The sequence below is a fragment of the Pleurodeles waltl genome, chromosome 11 (assembly GCF_031143425.1).
Source record: "Pleurodeles waltl isolate 20211129_DDA chromosome 11, aPleWal1.hap1.20221129, whole genome shotgun sequence".
Lineage (NCBI taxonomy): Eukaryota > Metazoa > Chordata > Amphibia > Caudata > Salamandridae > Pleurodeles > Pleurodeles waltl.
In genome coordinates this window covers 544,678,575-544,699,402 of record NC_090450.1, presented here as the reverse complement: position 1 = coordinate 544,699,402, position 20,828 = coordinate 544,678,575, and positions in this window count along the sequence as shown.

Sequence of the window (20,828 nt, the reverse complement as noted above, 5' to 3'; positions counted from 1 at the left end):
CTGGCATGGGCAGTGTAGGGGCCCCCTAACAGGGCCCCACAAAGATTTTCACTGTCTGCTTTGCAGACAGTGAAAATCGCGACGGGTGCCACTGCACCCGTCGCACCCCTGCAACTCGGCCGGCTCCATTCCGAGCCGGCTTCCTCGTTGCAAGGGCTTTCCCGCTGGGCCGGCGGGCGGCCTGTTGGCGGTAAAGCCCTTGCAGCGGGAAAGTTGGAATGACCGCGGTCATTTGGCGGTAACCGCATGGCGGGCGGTGACTGCTGCCCGCCGCGGTCAGAATGACCGCCTTGGACTTTCCACTCCAAAGACGTAGATGAGGAGAATTTGGTTTCTTTCAGGTCTAAATCTTAAAACTGCAATTGCTCCCAAGTACTCTCTGGATGTTTAGCCAAGGTCTCCACCACATACGTGAATTGCCTGGACCCTGCAAATATAACAGTAGTGCTGTAATATTCTGCACACTGGCCCATAGTTAAAGTGAAATAAACCAATACAGAAATCTATATAATGAAAAAGTTGATCTAAACAATTGCATGCATATCACTGCCATTTTACATATTTTGTTTATACCATTGATATGTCTGCCTTTGAGGTGATTCAATTCCTTTTTAATATTACGCTATTGTTCTTCACAGAGGCTAACACTATCAGTTCCAAAAAAGTTCCAAATGTAGCATGTGGATTGCTGAGGGAGGCTCGAAGTTTATGGCTCCATAGTTATTACCAAAAGAGTCACAAACTTGCAGACAATTGCCTCAACATAGAGCACCCTGTTGAGACTCGCTCCAGACAGTGGAGAAAGACCAGGGTACTTCTTGACAAGGAGCAGGAATGTGTATTCATGAATAAAGTGTCAAAGTGAAGAGACCATCCATCAGTGTCCAACCGTCTAGGATTCAGATCTCCAACTGACTCCTCGGCCATAGATCCAGTACCAGAACACAAGGAGAAGCCAACAGGCGAAGGTGCACGAAGCACAAAATTTTATGGAAAACATTCCATTGCCAATAATGGCAAAGAGATACAACACACGCATATGTCACTTTTGCCATGCACATTCCAGGGTGTATGCTTTTTCTTTGGGTAAGCGCATCATTGATCTCTTAGCATGAATGCCGTGTCTCCATGTTATTGCTTAGGTCACGGTGCCTCTGTCTTCGTACAGTTTTGCAGACTAAAGATGGCTCTTATACAGGTGATGAAATGACTTTCAAGCCAGCGCCAAGCTGGCCGCACCGGTACCGTCGCTTCACAGTATTGTGCACAACTGTTATTGGTTCCTCATATCACCAGCAACTGCTTCTTCAGTAAGAGCGAATGTGTGCCAGTGATTCATCCTCCAAATATCAAAGGTCTTGATGTCTACTAGGCTCTCAACGGCTTCACTCCTGGTCAGTATCACCACCCTTCAAAAAGTTTGATTCTATCAGCTTTAAGTGACAGCACAGGTCAAGCTGTTGAAGTATGGATTTGCATTGTGAATACTTTGAATGTGCAAGTATACATCCCAGCTGAAGCAGCTCTTCTCATACAGTGGATAAGCACTCATCACCGTTCTATAAAGTACAGGCACATAGAATAAAATGGAAGAGGGGATCTTCCAAAAGCTCAGACTCAATTGTTAAACACAAGAAAATTCACTTGGTCAAACACATATGGAAAGATATCAGCCACATTCCATTTTACATCATAAAGACACATAACACCACAATTGCATACTTTCTAACTTCTTTGTCCTATTATCCTGACTTAACTCCTCCCACTCAGCCAGAAACCTTATTTTGTTACTCAAATTGAAGATCTTCTAGACACGTTCATCTATACCACAGTGTAGCATCTAGATTCCAGCACCTGAACAGCAGAAGAGTCAACATAAACTCCATGTTTTATATCAATGTATTGTATGCAGAAATATTGCCTCACATAAATATTTGTTATGTTTTGTGGTGTTAACCCCTTCTCTGCCAGGCCTTTTCCCCCTCAGGTGCCAAGCCTTTTTTTGCCTATTTGGAATAGTTCTCGCTTAGGCCCTCATAACCTTTTGTCCACATAAGCTACCCACGCCAAATTTGCGTCCTTTTTTCCCAACATCCTAGGGATTCTAGAGGTACCCAGACTTTGTGGGTTCCCCTGAAGGGGGCCAAGATATTAGCCAAAATACAGTGAAAATTTAGTTTTTTCAAAAAAATTGGAAAAAGGGGCTGCAGAAGAAGGCTTGTGTTTTTTCCCCTGAAAATGGCATCAACAAAGGGTTTGTAGTGCTAAAATCACCAGCTTCCCAGCTTTCAGGAACAAGCAGACTTGAATCAGAAACCCCAATTTTTCAACACAATGTTGGCATTTTACTGGGACATACCCCATTTTTATGATTTTTTGTGCTTTCAGCCTCCTTCCAGTCAGTGACAGAAATGGGCATGAAACCAATGCTGGATCCCAGAAACCTAAACATTTCTGAAAAGTAGACAAAAGTTTGAATTCAGCAAGGGGTAATTTGTGTAGATCCTACAAGGGTTTCCTACAGAAAATAACAACTGAAATAAAAAAATATTGAAATTGAGGTGAAAACAACAGCAATTTTTCTCTACGTTTTACTCTGTAACTTTTTCCTGCAATGTCAGATTTTTTTAAAGCAATATACCGTTATGTCTGCTGGACTCGTCTGGTTGCGGGGATATATAGGGCTTGTAGGTTCATCAAGAACCCTAGGTATCCAGAGCCAATAAATGAGCTGCACCCTGCAGTGGGTTTTCATTCTATACCGGGTATACAGCAATTCATTTGCTGAAATATAAAGAGTGAAAAATAGCTATCAAGAAAACCTTTGTATTTCCAAAATGGGCACAAGATAAGGTGTTGAGGAGCAGTGGTTATTTGCACATCTCTGAATTCCGGGGTGCGCATACTAGCATGTGAATTACAGGGCATTTCTCAAATAGATGTCTTTTTTACACACTCTCTTATATTTGGAAGGAAAAAATGTAGAGAAAGACAAGGGGCAATAACCCTTGTTTTGCTATTCTATGTTCTCCCAAGTCTCCCGATAAAAATGGTTTCTCACTTGTGTGGGTAGGTCTCGCGCCTGCGACAGGAAATGCCCCAAAACACAACGTGGGCACATTACATTTTTCTACAGAAAACAGAGGTGTTTTTTTGCAAAGTGCCTACCTGTAGATTTTAACCTATAGCTCAGCCGGCACCTAGGGAAACCTACGAAAACTGTGCATTTTTGAAAACTAGAGACCTAGGGGAATCCAAGATGGGGTGACTTGTGGGGATCTCACCAGGTTCTGTTACCCAGAATCCTTTGCAAACCTCAAAATTTGGCTAAAAAAACATGTTTTCCTCACATTTCGGTGACAGAAAGTTCTGGAATCTGAGAGGAGCCACAAATTTCCTTCTATCCAGCGCTCCCCCAAGTCTCCCGATGAAAATGATACCTCACGCCCGCGAAAGGAAATGCCCCAAAACACAACGTGGACACATCACATTTTTCTACAGAAAACAGAGGTGTTTTTTGCAAAGTGCCTACCTGTAGATTTTGGCACCGCCAGCCAAGCGCCAACCCACGCACACCACCAGCCAAGCGCCACCCCAAGCACACTGCCTGCCAAGCGCAACCCCACGCACACCGCCAGCCAAGCGCCACCCCACCCATACCGCCAGCCAAGCGCCACCCCATGCACACCGCCAACCAAGCGCCACCCCAGGCACACTGCCAGCCGAGCACCACCCCACGCACACCGCCAGCCAAGCGCCACCCCACGCACACCGCAAGCCAAGCGCCACCCCAAGCACACCGTCAGCCAAGCGCCACCCACGCACACCGCCAGCCAAGCGCCACCCCACGCACACCACCAGCCAAGCGCCACCCCATGCACACCGCCAGCCAAGCGCCACCCCACGCACACCGCCATCACTTTTTGTTTGTTTATTAACAAAGAAACCACTAACTAATTATAAAATAAGTACAAAACTACAAACACAAACGCTCTAACTAAATAATGACAGTAAGGCCAACAGTGAAACTAAACATATGAAAATATAAAATAGGCAGTTTACTCTCACGTTTCGGTGACAGAAAGTTCTGGAAGCTGGGAGGACCCACAAATTTCCTTCCACCCAGTATTTCCCCAAGTCTCCTGATGAAAATGATACCTCACTTGTGTGGGTAGGCCTAGTGCCCGCAACAAAAAATACCCCAAAATACAACGTGGACACATCAAATTTTTCCAAAGAAAACAGAGGTGTTTTTTGCAAAGTGCCTACCTGTTGATTTTGGCTTCTAGCTCAGCCGGCACCTAGGGAAACCTACCAAACCTGTGCATTTTTGAAAACTAGAGACCTTGGGGAATCCAAGATGGGGTGACTTGTGGGGCTCTCACCAGGTTCTGTTACCCAGAATCCTTTGCAAACCTCAAATTTTGGCTAAAAAAACATGTTTTCCTCACATTTCGGTGACAGAAAGTTCTGGAATCTGAGAGGAGCCACAAATTTCCTTCTATCCAGCGCTCCCCCAAGTCTCCCGATGAAAATGATACCTCACGCCCGCGACAGGAAATGCCCCAAAACACAACGTGGACACATCACATTTTTCTACAGAAAACAGAGGTGTTTTTTGCAAAGTGCCTACCTGTAGATTTTGGCACCGCCAGCCAAGCGCCAACCCACGCACACCACCAGCCAAGCGCCACCCCAAGCACACTGCCTGCCAAGCGCAACCCCACGCACACCGCCAGCCAAGCGCCACCCCACCCATACCGCCAGCCAAGCGCCACCCCATGCACATCGCCAACCAAGCGCCACCCCACGCACACTGCCAGCCGAGCACCAACCCACGCACACCGCCAGCCAAGCGCCACCCCACGCACACCGCCAGCCAAGCGCCACCCCAAGCACACCGCCAGCCAAGCGCCACCCACGCACACCGCCAGCCAAGCGCCACCCCACGCACACCGCCAGCCAAGCGCCACCCCATGCACACCGCCAGCCAAGCGCCACCCCACGCACACCGCCATCACTTTTTTTTTGTTTATTAACAAAGAAACCACTAACTAATTATAAAATAAGTACAAAACTACAAACACAAACGCTCTAACTAAATAATGACAGTAAGGCCAACAGTGAAACTAAACATATGAAAATATAAAATAGGCAGTTTACGCTCACGGTATTTCCCAAAAGTTTTTCTTTGTGTGGTAACTTCTAAAATAGCCGGGCACACACAGCCCAGGTTTTGAAGGGCAATCGGGGCAGTACATCTGGCTCTCCCTCCGGATTGCTCTCCGGGCACATACTCTACATTTCTTTGTGGGCAAGTCTTTTTTGGGAGTGGGAGGAATGTGATCTGGAAAGTCCCTATCTTTCAATCTAGCCACATCCACCACTTCTACTCTAGGAACTCTTGCCTGTTCCACCACAATAAGGCTCTCTATCATTGACTCCTGAAATTTAACAAATGTCATCCTTGATTCAGGTGAACAATCCTTGAACACAATAAATGCATTAAAAATGCCAAATGAAATAAATGTAGCGCCAACTTTTTATACCACGCGTAAGACTTACGAAGAGCAGTGTAAGGTTCCAACCTCTGATCTACTCTATCAACACCACCCATGTACCTATTGTAGCCCAAAATGCATGCAGGTTGGCGCATTTCCGCAACCTGACCCTAAACAGTCACAGGGGAAGTACTCTCATCATGGATGGTAGATAGCATGTACACATCCCTTCTGTCTGAAAATTTCAGAGCTAACAGCTCATTATTCCGCAAGGCACTGCACTGTCCCCTCTCAAGTTTTTTACAGACAAGCTCCCTTGGATAGCCTTTCCGGTTAGAACGGATTGTGCCACAAGCAACAGTGTCCACTCTAAACAACTCCTTGAACAACTGCACTCCAGTGTAGAAATTATCTACGTACAAATGGTGACCTTTGTTAAACAGTCGTCTACCAAGTTCCCACACAATTTTTTCGCTAACTCCAAAAGTGGCCGGACAACCAGGAGGGTCAATACTGGAATCCCTACCAGTGTAGACCCGGAAATTATACACATATCCTGTACTGCTTTCTGACAGCAAATACAATTTAATCCCATACCGTGCCCTTTTACCAGGAATGTACTGCTTAAAAACTAAACGCCCCTTGAAAAGGACCAAAGATTCGTCCACACTTATCTCTTTGCCTGGAACACAGACCTCTAAAAACCGATCTACAAAATGATCAAGGACAGGCCTAATCTTAAAAAGATGGTCACAATCAGGGTGATCTTGTGGCAAGGCTAAAGCATTGTCTACAAAATGCAGCATACGAAGAAGAAGCAAATAGCGATTACGTGTCATAGTTGCAGGAACTATAGCCATTGCCATCAAGGGACTAGTAGACCAATAAGAAGCCAGTGACGGCTTCCTGATCAAGCCCATCAAAAAAGTCAAACCTAAAAACTTTTTCATCTCTTCCAGATATGTGGGAACCCACTGAGTAGCTCTAGACTGAGGCCTAAGTCTGGCAGCGTTATCCCTCAAATATTGCTCTGCATACAAATTAGTCTACTCCACAATCTCTTCCAAAAATACATCGTCCATAAACAAGTGAAAGAAATGGACAGGCAAAAAGTTTTCCGCATTGACTCTACACCCTGGGAGACCAGTAAATGCAGGTAACTGTGGCTGCTCCATGTTTGGGGCAATCCAGGTGTCAGGTCTTCTAATGGGAAACCCTTCAGCCCCAGGCTGCTTCACTCTTGGCACATCAATGTCCTCCTCTAAAACAGGCCCTTTGTCTGCACTGAGAGTAGCTTCCTCCTCAGAAGAACCCTCTCGGATAGAAAACTCACTGTGAGAATCTCTCACTTCCTCCTCTGCCTCAGATGCAGAGTCAGTCTCGGAATCATGGTCTGAAGACGACTCAAAGAGCATACCAACAACCTGCTGAGTGGTCACTCTGCGGCTAGCCATGATCCTCACTAACAACAAATGGATTGCCAACAACAACTAGCACTAAAATAAGTAATAAACAAAGTGTAGCTTTATCACAAAGAGTTATGTACTAAAAAACTATACCAGTCACTTGCCTGAAAAAGCTACTCACCAGCAACTACTCTGCACAGACACAGCAATCACCAATGATATCCCACTAAAAAGAAAAAAAGAAAAAAGAAAATTAGACATATGACAATACAAATATCATTGTGCTCAAATCTAAGGACAATTTCACACACAATACTGCATTTAGTACACCACCTACAAACATGTCATTCATGCATGTCAACAATACTCCTTTGGAGTAAATTGCTTTCACTTACCTAAAACATGCAACTATGCAAACCGCAGGACAACTACTGCCAAAACCGCAAGGATCCACAGCAAAGGAAGCAAAAGCTTTGAACTAGAACTAAAAGAAGAAATAAACTGTTATAATCACAAATACAAATACTTCGCCAGTTGACAAACACCCCGCCACCAAGAACCTAGAAATTGTCCCTGGTGCCTACGTGGCTTCTGCCCCACTAGGAGACAGATGGGCCTAAAATAAATAGGCTGATCTGCCCCTAAGTGGGGCAGAAATGGCCAACAGCTCTGTACCCTGTTTGGGGGGGCGGCCCTTGCCAAAGGGGGCGAATGGGGGTGCCCCCAGCACAAACAAAACAAAGGGAACCAAAAAAAAACATCTCTGACATCTTGGTGCCTTCTGCCCCCCTTGGAGGCAGATGGGCCTAAAAAAAGTAGGCCGAACTCCCTCCAAGGTGGGTAGAAATGGCCATCACTAAGGTGCGACCCTTGGCAAAGGTGCCACCCCCCCACACAAAATACACACACACACAGGATCCCTGGTGCCTAAGTGGATTCTGCCCCCCTTGGGGGCAGATGGGCGTAAACAAAATTGGCCGATCTGCCCCCAACAGCTCTGTGCCCCCTTTAGGGAGCGACCCTTGCCAAAGGGGGCAAAAGGGGGCACCCCCAGCACAAAACAAAAAAAGGGGGAAAAAACAGAAATCCCTGGCGTATTGGTGGTTTTTGCCCTCCTTGGGGGCAGATGGGCCTACAAAAATAGGCCCATCTGCTCCCGAGGGGGGCAGAGATGGCCAATATGAAATTTCCCCCCTTTGGGGGGGCAACCCTTGCCCAAGGGGTGCCCCCAAACACACAAAACACACACACACACACCACACAATCCCTGGCACCTAGTGGGTTTCGCCCCCCGGGGGCCAGATCGGCCAAAAAGATGGCCGATCTAGCCCCAGGGGGGGCCGAAACATATAAAACATTATTGTCCCCGGGGCAGCGACCCTTGCCTAAGGGGTTGCTGCCCAAAAACATAAGGAAAACAAATTCCCTGGTGTCTAGTGGTTTTCGGACCACCCCTGGGGGCAGATCGGCCGAAAAATCGGCCAATCTGCCCCCAGGTGGGGCCGAAATAGGATAAAAAATAGCCCCCAATGGGAGCGACCCTTGCCCAAGGGGTTGCTCCCAAATAACATAACAAAAATAAATTCCCTGGTGTCTAGTGGTTTTCGGATCCCCCCCACCCCCCTTGAGGGCAGCTCGGCCGATTTTTCGGCCGATCTGCCCCTAGGGGGGGGCCGAAATAGGATTAATTATGCCCCCCAAGGGGAGCGACCCTTGCTTAAGGGGTCGCTCCCCGAAAACATAACCAAAATTAATTCCCTGGTGTCTAGTGGTCGGCCGATCTGCCCCCAGGGGGGGCCGAAATAGGATTAAATATAGCCCCCAATGGGAGCGACCCTTGCCCAAGGGGTCGCTCCCAAAACTAATCCAACAAACAAATCCCTGGTGCCTAGTGGGGATTCCTGCTCCACGATCGCGGGCCCCGCCCACGAAAGTGGAGCAGGAATCCACTGAAAACAGGCACAGGGGGGAAGGAAAAACCCTTTCCTTTCCCCCGTGTCTGTTTTCCCCCCCCAAAATCCCCAAAAAGGGAAGGACTCACCTGTTTAGGGTCCTCTCCCTCGATGCGCTGGAAGCAAATGGCTTCCAGCGCGTCCTCGGCAATACTTGATGACGATGTCATCAGATTGCCGAGGCGGGGTCGGGGTGTTTGTGCTGTTTCTTCATCTGCAGAATAAGTGCAACAGATTACAAGTTGTGCGTACAGTTGCTTTTGGCGGACATGACATAGACATGATGGGTTAATTTTTTACTAAAGTATATGTGGCCAAGAAGGGTTATAACATTCTAGGATGGAAAGATCAAGGAAAGTTTGGTATGGTGTTGAGACCAGGCACAATGTGCCCTATTTCACACCTGCCTACAACACAGAGAGACTCACCTGCAATGCAGACTCTGCAACAAGTCTTATCAAAGCATAAATCGTTGTTTGGCAACAAGTTGGGAATGGTAATTGGACATGGGCGCAAAATCATTCTTTAAAAGGATACTGTACCAACTAGTCATCAAGTAAGAAATGTACTGTTAAATATTCGGGGCCAGTTAAAAGAACATTTAGATAAACTGTATATAGACAAGGTCATTTAGCCAATTGACTCCTCACAGTGGGTATCTCCTATTGTAGTTGCTAAGAAGGAAACGGGTGATATCAGACTCTGCATTGATCTAAGATCTCATAATAAGAACATTCTGGTTGATTGCTTCCCATTCCCAAAACTTCAGGCGATGCTAGCCCAATTGGGATTTTTTTCCAAAATGTTCTCATGTCTTGATTTTAAAGCAGCATACCATCAAGTAGAATTGTCTAAGAATTCACATTCACAGCTTTCAACACACTGTTTGGAGCATTTAGATTTTGAAGAATGCATTTTAGCCTAGCTTAGGTGGCTGCAGTATTTCAAAAATTGAAGTTTAGACTTTTTGGCAACAAAAAGCATGTTCTAGCTTATCAGGATGAAATTTTAGTAGTTACAAAAGATTCTGAGGAGCTTTTGGGTGTATTGAATGATGTTTTGAGAACTTTAGACAGCATGGTATTATAGTCAAGAAAGAAAAATGTAAATTCATGGTAGAAAGTTTAAATTATTAAGGCACCACGTTGCTGGAGCAGTAATCAAACCTAAAGCTGATATGGTGAATATCATTTACAAAAGTCCTAGCCCTATGAATAATAATTAATTAAGATCCTTCCTTGGATTATGAGAGTATCATAGACAATTTTGCCTTGCCAACAGAGCTCCTTAGGAAATTGTTCAGGAAAGGAGAACATTTTATATGGGTCAACCAATAAGAAACAGCATGTGTCAATCTTAAGAAATTAATAACAGCAGCACGCGATCTGCAAGTATTCAGGGATGATATTCAGCCCATAGTAACGTGGATGCTGGTGGTGCTGGACTGGACGCAGTACTTTCACAAATAAGAGAAGGCAAAGAACAGACAATAGCATTTGCCTCAAGGTGCCTCTCTTCAACTGAACGCAAATATAGCATGATAGAGAAGGAGGCATTAGCTTGTGTCTCGACAACCAAGCATTTTGAGACATTCCTATGGGTTAGGAGGTTTATATTAGTGACTGATCATAAGCCTCTTGTTTATTTAATGTCTACGAATGGCCACAATAAGGTTAGCCCAAGATTGGTCAGGCTCTTGTCAAAAATGTTTGATTTTAATTTTGAAATCAAACATGTTCTGAGGGAGGAGGAAATTCCTGGGCAGATTTTTTTTTAAAGATGTCCCATTGTCGACTAAGAGTGCAAGTTGGATGAAGATGTGGCATGTGTGATGAGGTTAGTGGATGGAATGGCAGTCTTGGAGGGAGCGATAGGAAAGCATGAATGGAAAGAACGTTCTGAAGTGATGAATGCCAAAAAAGAGTTCAAGAACTCATTATTGAAGGTTGGCCAGAAGAGAGAAAGAAATGTAAGTAAAGATCTTCGGTCTTAATACAAAGTTAAAGATAAATTAACTGTTGAGGATGATATCATTTTCAGAGGCAATTTGGTAACTGCTCCACTGGAGTTAAGGCATAGGCTGTTTGAGTTTGCAAATTAAGGACATCTTGGAATGACAGCCACAAAGAAATGGTTGCATACGTATTACTGGAGGCCTGGCGTGGATGCGGAAGTATTGTGTAAATATCTGTAAGAGATGTCAAGAAGCAGATGAAACAGTCAGCCTGTGCAACACACCCCTACATCCAGTAGAATTCCCTGATGGCCCATGGGAAAAATTAGGGATCGATTTCGTTGGCCCAATGTATAATCTCGAGCTACACAAGAGATATGCCCTGGTTTTAGTAGATTATTATTCTAAATGAGTAAAATGCTAATTTCTTAGAGAGCCTTCAACAGCTGTGGTAATGGAGATGCTCAAAGACGTGTTTTGCAGTGAAGGAATTCCAAAAGTCCTAGCCACAGACAACGAAGTTCAAGTCACATGCTATGAAAGTGTTTCTTGCATCCTTTGGAATTAAACACGTGTCACTCGCCTTAAAGAGTCCACAAGGAAATGGCATGGTGGAAAGGGTAAATGGAATGATAAGGGAAACTATTTAGTTAGCTGTCACTGCGGGACAGGATGTGGTCAGGATGTGGCTGATGCAGTTCGAGATAGATTTTAAAGCTATCATAATACTCCTCACTCAATTACAGGAGTGTCACCTTTTGTGCTACTGAAAGCTCGGTATGGCACCTGCAAGTTAAGTTCTAGTTGGAACACATGTATACTAAGGAGAGATTGCCAGATTTGAAATGTGTGCGTGACAAAGTTGAAAATGCACAGTTGAAAAGCAAATTGTTATATGATAAAGACAAGAAAGTGAGAGAAATACAGTTCTGGGTGAATGATGTAGTCAAAGTAAAAAGGCCGTTGGGTGCCAAGAAAAGTAACTCACATTTTATCCCACGATCAGAGTCATAAACAAACACACTGTACAGATACAAAATGAGAAATGGTGGAGTAAAAGGAGTGTAGTTCTTCTTAGATATGAGCGTAATGGTCTCACTGTGAATGATGCAGGCAACAATCAACAAATTGAAGGGTGGTGGATAATGGAACAGAAAGTAACACAAAATGAGAGAAGTAGTATGGAAGGAGCAAGTGGCAGGAGTGTGGAAACCAGGGTGAGAGTTATGGACAAAAATGCTGACGAGGGGGCAACAGTAGGGGGCCTCAAGAGTAGGAATGCCTCAAGAGATAATGGAAGACAAATACGTAACCCACATTATCTTGGAGATTTTGTTCTGGAGTAAGAAATTATAGAAGTGGTGAAGATTACATTTTAGGCATTTAGGCCCTCATTACAACCCTGGCGGTCGGTGTTAAAGCGGCAGGAAGACCGCCATCAGGCCGGCAGCCCAAAAAAATAGAATCACGACCATGGCGGAAACCGCCAACATAGACAGCCACTTTAACACTCCGACCACCACGGCGGTACAAACAAACACCGCAGCGGTAACCGCCAACAGACAGGCGGAAGACAATGTAATACCGACAGTATTACAACAGGCCAATCTGCCACCTTTTCTGGGGCGGATTCAACGCAAACAAAAACACGGCGGAAACAGGACTTGGAAGGGAAAACGCTCACCTCAACACACCCCAAAAGGAACCAGGACGCCATGGAGCCAGAACTCCATATTCTACCTGCCTTTGTCTTCCTGCTCCTCTACCAGGAGCACGAAAGCCGGCGGCGAAGACCACAGTAAGAACTGCACCTACGACACAGGGGAGGGAAAAGAGAGTGACACACACACGCAACATGCAACACCCCAACCTCCACCCTCACCCACTACAACACACACACTAATACATGTTGATACATTACAGTTACACCCCCCAACCCCCCCACCCCCTGAAGAATGCAAAGACAAAAGGAAATGATTGTAACAATTGTAATCAATTAAAATCCAGTACTCAAAAATATATATACACTATTAACAAATATATACACCAAGAATACAAGTCCAGGTACTGCACCATTGATAGTCCGTGGACCACTGGGCCCAAAATGCATGGGCGAAGCCCACACAAGATACCTGATCAAAACGTAGAGAACACTGCAGGGGCATCAGATAGAAATACAACAGGCACCTCATGGGGAAGGGAAGGGGGGGCACTTCAGCCGGATGAGTGCACGACGCAAGATCCACAAGGGGGCTCCATGCCCACTGCTGTATCCTGGGGAGTGCAAAGCCACAGTCTCTCAAGTCTCTCAAGTGGGTGGTTTGCCCACTGCTTTATCCTGGGGAGTGCAAAGCCACAGTCTCTCAAGTCTCTCCAGTGGGTGGTTTACCCACTGCTTTATCCTGGGGAATGCAAAGCCACAGTCTCTCAAGTCACTCCAGTGGGTGGTGTGCCCACTGCTCTATCCTGGGGAGTGCAAAGCCACAGTCTCACAAGTGGATAACAGTCTCCACTGGTTCTGGAGGGGGCTTTGTGCCCAGAGTACTTCCTCCTGCCAAGGACAGAGGTAGTGGATAACAGTCTCCACTGGTTCTGGGGGGGGGGGGGGTTTGTGCCCAGAGTGCTTCATCCTGCCAAGGACAGAGGTAGTGGATGCCTTTCTCCACTGGTTCTGGAGGGGGCTTTGTGCCCAGAGTGCTTCATCCTGCCAAAGACAGAGATAGTGGATGCCTTTCTCCACTGTTTCTGGAGGGGGCTTTGTGCCCAGAGTGCTTCATCCTGCCAAGGACTGAGGTAGTGGATAACAGTCTCCACTGGTTCTGGAGGGGGCTTTGTGCCCAGAGTGCTTCATCCTCCCAAGGACAGAGGTAGTGAATGCCTTTCTCCACTGGTTCTGGAGGGGGCTTTGTGCCCAGAGTGCTTCATCCTGCCAAGGACTGAGGTAGTGGATAACAGTCTCCACTGGTTCTGGAGGGGGCTTTGTGCCCAGAGTGCTTCATCCTGCCAAGGACTGAGGTAGTGGATAACAGTCTCCACTGGTTCTGGAGGGGGCTTTGTGCCCAGAGTGCTTCATCCTGCCAAGGACAGAGGTAGTGGATAACAATCTCCACTGGTTCTGGAGGGGGCTTTGTGCCCAGAGTGCTTCATCCAGCTCGTGGCGGCCTCAGTAGCGGCGGTACTTGCGACGCTCATTGGCCTGCGGTGCTGGTGGGTGGCTCAGTGAGCGTGCTGCTGGCAGTGGTGTCCTGGGCAGCGGTGCTGGTGGCGGCGGTGTCCTGGGCAGCGGTGCTGGTGGCGGCGGTGGTGTCCTTGGCAGCGGTGCTGGTGGCGGCGGTTTCCTGGGCAGCGGTGCTGGTGGCGGCGGTGTCCTTGGCAGCGGTGCTGGTGGCGGTCTTGTCCGCAGTGCAGGTTGGCGGCGACTTCCCTTTCTTTCTGTGCCCCTTCCCCACCCTGGATGGTGGCGCAGCTGTCTTCCCACTCCCAACTGTAGTCCTGGGAGAGCCCTTGGTGGCAGGTGTTTTGCCCTTCTCCCTCCGGGCAGTGGCCAACTTCTTATGCTTCTGAGGTGGGGGACTGTCCGTGGTGTGGCTCCTTGGCACAGTGGCTGCCCTGCTGCTTGGCGCACTCCAGAAGCCGGTTACTGCTGGCACCACTGTTCCCGCTGATGTGGTGGCTGAGGTGCTGGGTTGGGACCTGGAAAGGCGTGCCCTAGGGGACTGAAGGGGTGGGGGAGGTGAGGGGAAGAGGTCAAGGTTGGACAGGAAAAGTTTTTTAGACACACTGGGATGGGTAGATGGAGGGGGTTTGGGAGTGGAGGAAGAGGTAGTGGTTGTAGGAGGTGTACGTTTGCTGACTTTGGGTGAAGGTGCATGGGCTGGAGGCTGTCGTGAGGTGGATGGCTGTTGGGTGGGTGTGTGACTGCGTTTGTGTACCTTGGGAGGTGGGCTCACAGACACACTGGGAGAGGACACAGGGGATGTGTGAATGGTAGTGGGGGTGGTGAGTGCACGTGAGCGGTGTGTGGTGATGGACGTAGTGGATGAAGATGTAGTGCATGCAGGTGTGAGTGGAGACATGACAGGGAGGGAGGAGGGAGACGAGGAGGAGGGGGACACAGTGGAGGCAGTGGCTGTTGGTATGTCTGCATGGGTATGATGCTTGTGTGAGTGCCTGTGGGATGTGTGGTGCTTATGTTTGCCAGAGCTTCCCTTGTGTGTTGAGGTGTGTGCATGCTGGTCTGATGGTGTGCTTGGGATAGGCTGAGGTACAGGGGTTTGGGTCTGGGTGGAGGAAGTTGGAGGGGGGAGGCTGGACACAGGGACAATGGCTGCTATCAGTGCTGAGGCCAGAGTCTGAAAAGCTCGCTGTTGGGCTGCCTGACCAGAATGAATGCCCTCCAGGTATGCATTTGTCTGTTGCAACTGCCTCTCTACACTCTGGATGGCATTCAGAATGGTAGTCTGCCCAACAGTGAGGGATCTGAGGAGGTCAATGGCTTCCTCAATGAGGGCAGCAGGGCTGACAGGGGCAGGGGCTGAGGTGCCTGGGGCGAAGGAGATGCCCACCCTCATGGGTGAAAAGCCAAGGGGCACACGCTGAGGGGCTGCTGGGAGGGCGGTGTTGGTAGGGGGGGTGGCGGCTGTACCTGTAGATGCTGGGGCACAGAGGGGCCCGCCACCGCAAGGGAGCTCCCATCAGAGGAGGAGTCCGTGTTGCTGGTCTCAGCTACTGTCCCCGCCTTGGAGCTCCCCTCGCCCTCCCTCCCACTGGTGGCTTCAGACTCCATTATCTCGCCCTACAGGGCCATGTGGGATGCAGCTCCCTCCTGCTCCGGTGCCACTGCTCCTCCGCCTGATGATGCTGTTGCACACAAGAACAGGGAGACCAAAAAAGGGGGGGGGGAGACAGAAGAAAGACATGTTGAGTGCATGCAATACCGCTACCGTTGGCAGACACTACAGACACAGAAGACCTCTGCACTAAGCAGTGCACTTAGAGTTCCCTAATTAATCACAGGGACATGGGGTACAAGGCCTATGCCCGATTGCTGCACACATGGAAGTCACACAAGCCTGACTAGGTGTACTTGGCTCTGAATACTGGTGGGGTGGGGTGCCACATGGCCTGCCTTACGAAGGGACCTTGCCTACTAAACTCGCCCTGGCCTAGGGGAACCCACAGCCCACCTTCCCCACCCAGACACCTCGTAATGCACGCTGATTCAGCTGAATGAGAGTGTACTCACCCACTTGTGGCTGCTATGATGCTCTCAAGCGCCCATCCAACTCCGGATACGCCACCGCCAGGATCCGGAACATCAGGGGGGTCATGGTGCTACGGGCACCCCTCCCACGTTGGGAGGCCATCCCCAGCTGGGCCTCCGCCGTCTTCTTGCTCCAGCGGCGAATGACCTCCCATCTTTTCCGGCAGTAGGTGCTCCGTCTGTGGTGGACCCCCAGGGTCCGGACGTCCTTGGCGATGGCACGCCAAATATCCTTCTTATGGTGGGCGCTGACCTACAGGAATAGTACAGGAGAAAAGGAGGAGATATAACCTTCCGGACCGTCACAGTCATTGGCCCGCGTTCCTACCCTTGCCATGACACACATGCACTCACCGCCGTTTCATGCATGCCTCATTCTCTCCCCCATCTTCCATCCACACCACTCCACACAGGCATTGCCCATACAGCATGCTCACTGTGTACTTACCTGTTTGTCTGGAGGACCGTAGAGTAGCGTGTACTGGGGAGGACCTCATCCACTAGTTTCTCCAACTCCTCTGTGGTGAAGGCAGGGGCCCTTTCCCCAGACACATGAGCCATTGTCTCTTCCAGACTGAGGTCACAGCAGCACTTGCAGTGTAGGTCCTCTCCTGTCGAAGATCAGGTATCAAGTGAGTGAATAGATACAAAATGGCGGTCACGTCCGCAGTGGTGCGTACGGTCACCGCTGGCGTAAATTGTCATTGGCTCCTGGAACCCATAGGGTCCAATGTTAACCAATGCAGGATTCCGTCGCGGTCTTCGACCGCCTACTGCAACGGTGTACAACGCCAGTGCAGTTACCTCATATCCCCTTGTCCCACATTACAGGTCAGGCAGCCGCCATTTCAGGGGGCCACGTGGCATTATTTTTAAATGCGTCACACATATCTAGGCCTTGCATACACATTAAGACAGGGACATAGCAGATTAAAAAATGTGTGCAATGAAGTTGTGTTTCCGTACCTCAGTGTTGGCTGACCCTCTGCTCGCTGTTCTCCTCCATAGAGCACGTCCGCTGGGGCAGGTGACGAGATGGCGGCATCCTCCGGTGTACAGACCGGTGGTGGACCTGTCGACAATGGAAGAGCGACATGTAATTGTCACCTACAGACTGGACCGTGCCACAATCCAGGAACTGTGTGCCCAGTTGGAGCCGGACCTAATGTCAGCTATCCGCCATCCCACAGGTTTCCCCCCTCTAGTGCAGGTGCTGTCAGTACTCCATTTCCTGGCAAGTGGGTCTTTTCAGACGACAGTGGCCATAGCATCAGGGATGTCCCAGCCTATGTTCTCCAACGTGTTGTCCAGAGTGTTGTCTGCCCTGCTGAAACACATGCGCACCTACATCGTTTTCCCTCAGGTGGAGGATTTGCCTACAGTGAAAGGTGACTTCTATGCCCTGGGACATATCCCCAACATATTAGGTGCCATTGATGGGACACATGTGGCCTTGGTACCCCCCCGCAGGAGTGAACAGGTGTACAGAAACCGGAAGAGTTACCATTCTATGAATGTGCAGATGGTGTGTTTCTCCCATGTGAATGCCAAGTTGCCTGGCTCAGTGCATGACGCTTACATTCAGAGGAATAGCAGCATCCTTCATGTGATGGGGCAATTCTAGAGGCACCGTGTGTGGCTATTAGGTGAGGACATGTCCCTCGACATTTGCAGGTGACTCTGGGTACCCCAACCTGTCGTGGCTACTGACCCCAGTGAGAAATCCCAGGACAAGGGCAGAGAAACGCTACAATGAGGCCCCTGGGCGAACTAGGAGGGTTATAAAGAGGACCTTCGGCCTCCTGAAGGCCAGGTTCAGGTGCCTCCATATGACAGGTGGTCCCCTATTCTACTCACCAAAGAAGGTGTGCCAGATCATCGTGGCCTGCTGTATGCTTCACAACTTGGCTATGCGACGACAGGTGCCTTTTCTGCAGGAGGATGGTCCAGATGGAGTTCTTGTGACAGCTATGGAGCCTGTGGACAGTGAAGACGAGGAAGCAGAAGAAGAGGATATCGACAACAGAAACACGGTGATTCATCAGTACTTTCAGTGAGACACAGGTAAGAAGACATCACTGCCTGCTACATCTGATACACTTGTTCTACCTCTCATCTGTCTGTCACTTTCACCCAGTGTATGGACCCTGAGTTGTCACTTTCCCTTTCGATTTCACAGATGTGGGTCCCACTGTGTGACATCTGCTTTGTTTCCTCATGGACTAGAGCTGTGTGACATAGGTATGTCGACAATACAATGGATATTGCATTTTGCCACTTTTATTGCAAATACACATTTTCGAAAGCACAGACTGACTCCAGATAGTTTTGTGATTTAAGGGTGTTTATTTAAGTGCTAAATAGTGGAGGGGGTTGTTAGATGGTCAGGGGTGATGGTGGAGGAATGTCCATGGCAGAGTCCAGTCTATTAGTCTCAAAGGTGCATTGTCCAAAGGGGCATAGGAAGTGGAGCTGGGGCAGTTGATGGATGGACAGCCAACGTCACCGGACAGGAGGTTTCAGACATGTCCACTCCACCCACAGAAGAGGCCCACAGTGATGACAGCAGCTCTGTCCAACTGGATCTAGATGACCAGCCCGGCCCATCTGGGACCTCAGGGACAATCGGTTCCCCTCACACTAGCACAAGTCACAACAGAGCCTCCCCCCTCTGGAAACACCAGCAAAGCACCCACCCAGCGGGCCCATACCTCTGTCCCCAAGACACGTCAAGCAGCAGTGTTTCCACCACTACAGGGAACCCAGGCTAACCCACCACCCCAACAACAGCAGGGACCTGGGGGCAGTGGCAGTGGGCACACGGTTCAGGGGACAGAGGCCCAGGAACACAGGGGAACTGGGAGGGCTGCTGTGCGACAGGGGGAGTACAGGCCCAGGGAATCCACTCTCCACGAGGCCCTCTCCAACATCATGGGAGCCTACCACCATTCCCAGGAGACAATGGCAACGGTACTGGCCAAGTTTCAGGAGAACCAGCGGCTGCAGGAGGAACAATATTTGGGGTTCAGGGAGGAACTCAAAGCCATCAATACCACCCTGGGCACCATTGTAGGGGTGCTGAAGGAACTCCTGAACACCAGGAGGGACACTGTGGCACAACAAGGGGCCCCTGACACTAGTCTGGATCATGAACTGCCCACCACCTCCGCCGGCGCTAGTGGATAGGAGGCACCGCCACAGGACCACAACACCAGCACCCCACCCCACCCCCTGCAGATGGAGAACCCCCCGCAAGCGGTCCCTGAGATCCAGGACAAAGACAGAGAACAATGCCAAGACCCCGCCAAGAAATGGGACCACACTGATTGTCATCCTTTTGTCCCACTTTGTCACCCTGTGATGTGTGAGGTGGTGTGTGTTGTGATGTGTGGGATGATGTTTAGGGGTGTGTGGTGTTTTGTGCGTGAATGTGTATGTGTGATGGTGTTGTGTGCCTCTGTATGGTGAGGTTGTCTTTGCTGTGCTGTCTCTCTGGCCTTCGTCTAAATTTCTGGTCGTTGGGGTTTGTGGGTGATGTGGGTGTGTGTTTTATATTGGATTGGGTGTGTGGGTGTGGTGTGTATGTGTATCAGGTGTGTGTATTTGGAATTGTCCAATGTGATAGTGTTTTGTAAATGTGTGTGTATTTTGAGCGCGGCGGTGTGTACCGCCAATGGAATACCGTGGTTGAAAGACCGCCGCGTGGATTCGTGGGTCGTGATAGTGTGGGTGTATTCCTGTTGGTGTGACAGTGGAGGTTTTGTTATCGCCAGTTTATCACTGACCTTTGGTGTGGCGGACTTGTGTGGGTGTCTGGATTTTGGCGGATTCCGAGCTGTGGGTCATAATAGCTGTGGCGGAATTCCGCGGCGGTGTGTTGGCAGTCTTCTGCACGGCGGTAAGCGGCATTTACCGCCAATGTTGTAATGACCCCCATAATGTTATTTTATGCAATGTTGTTTTCAATACTTAAGTTTAGGTTATTCTGAAGTTCATTAATTTTATTGTAATTTATATTTAATTCATGAGGGATGGGAGTAATTGCATGTATTTAATTGATTGTTGATTGTATAAGGAGAAAGATGTTATGTTTCGTAGTCTTTATTGGAACATAAGTGGCGTGTGAAGGTCAATTCACCAAAGTGCCAGGGGTAATGGAAGTGACCTACCACGCCCTCTGAACTTCATTTTAATTCACACTCACATGCTTACACATACACACACATTTACACTTACACACTCATTCACACTTACACACACTCTCTCCCATGTAAACACACACTAATCCTCAAGCACGCACACAATATACACTTAAAAGCACTTTTTTTTACTTACCACAGCTGCCAGGGAAGGTCATGCCCCAGCTAATTGTACATCATCTATATTAAACTAATAGTGACTAATGAAACATTATTTACTGTTAGTGTATTAACCACTTCTGTGCCTTGGACGAGATGATCTCGTCCAAGGCTACAGTTCCCCTGTGCCTTGGACGAGATCATCTCGTCCATGGCACAGGGGAACTTGGGGGTGCGCTGTGACGTCAGCGCGCGCGCGGGTGCTGATTAGTCACAGGGGCCTCCCTCGTCGCGCTGGAAGCTCTGCTTCCAGCGCGATTGAAAAAGAAATGCAAAAGCATTTCTCTTTCAATCACTTGGGAGGCCCGGAGGGGCTTCAAAGGGAAGGAAAATTATTTCCTTCCCTTTGAAGTCTCTCCGAGGGTTTCAAAAGCCGGAAACCCCACTAGACACC